At 40.6% G+C, this 949-nt stretch overlaps 1 non-coding gene across 1 annotated transcript; it reads left to right on the top strand.

Annotated features, from left to right (window-relative positions):
- The first annotated feature begins 593 nt into the window (after window positions 1-593).
- LOC148564789 (small nucleolar RNA R71) lies at window positions 594-701 on the top strand. Its single transcript, XR_015884550.1, has one exon. It is a non-coding gene; the product is annotated as a small nucleolar RNA R71 (small nucleolar RNA).
- The last annotated feature ends 248 nt before the right edge of the window (window positions 702-949 follow it).

Here is a 949-nt window from a genome sequence, read left to right on the forward strand (position 1 = left end):
GATAGATCAGAGACTAAGTTCGCTAAATTAGATGTATTTTGTTCAGAGTTCTCTGTCTGTTGCTGAGTGGATGATGGAAAAGGTTTATTATTGTTAAACCTGTTTCTTCCACCATTATTAAAGCCTTGTTGAGGCCTTTGATCCTTCCATAAGAGATTTGGATGATTTCTCCATGATGGATTATAGGGGTTTCCATATGGTTCACCCATGTAATTTACCTCTGCTATTGCAGGGTTCTCAGGATCATAAGCTTCTTCTTCATAAGAAGCCTCTTGAGTACTGTTGGATGCAGCTTGCATTCCAGTCAGACTCTGAGAAATCATATTGACTTGCTGAGTCAATATTTTATTCTGAGCCAGTATGGCATTCAGAGTATCAATTTCAAGAACTCCCTTCTTCATAGGCGTCCCATTACTCACAGGGTTCCTCTCAGAAGTGTACATGAACTGGTTATTAGCAACCATGTCAATGAGTTCTTGAGCTTCTGCAGGCGTTTTCTTTAGGTGAATGGATCCACCTGCAGAAGTGTCCAATGATATCTTTGATAGCTCAGATAAACCATCATAGAATATATCCAGGATGGTCCATTCTGAAAGCATATCAGAAGGACACGTTTTGGTCAGCTGCTTGTATCTTTCCCAAGCTTCATAGAGGGATTCACCTTCTTTCTGTCTGAAGGTTTGAACATCCACTCTAAGCTTGCTTAGATTTTGAGGAGGAAAGAACTTGGCTAAGAAAGTCGTGACCAGCTTATCCCAAGAGTTCAGGCTATCTCTAGGTTGAGAGTCCAACCACACTCTAGCTCTGTCTCCTACAGCAAAAGGGAAAAGCATGAGCCAGTAGACTTCAGGATCTACTCCATTGGTCTTAACAGTATCACAGATCTGTAAGAATTTAGTTAAGAACTAAAAAGGATCTTCAGATAGAAGTCCATGAAACTTGCAGTTCT

The sequence above is a fragment of the Arachis ipaensis genome, chromosome B5 (assembly GCF_059453495.1).
Source record: "Arachis ipaensis isolate K30076 ecotype BB chromosome B5, ASM5945349v1, whole genome shotgun sequence".
Classification (NCBI taxonomy): Eukaryota; Viridiplantae; Streptophyta; class Magnoliopsida; order Fabales; family Fabaceae; genus Arachis; species Arachis ipaensis.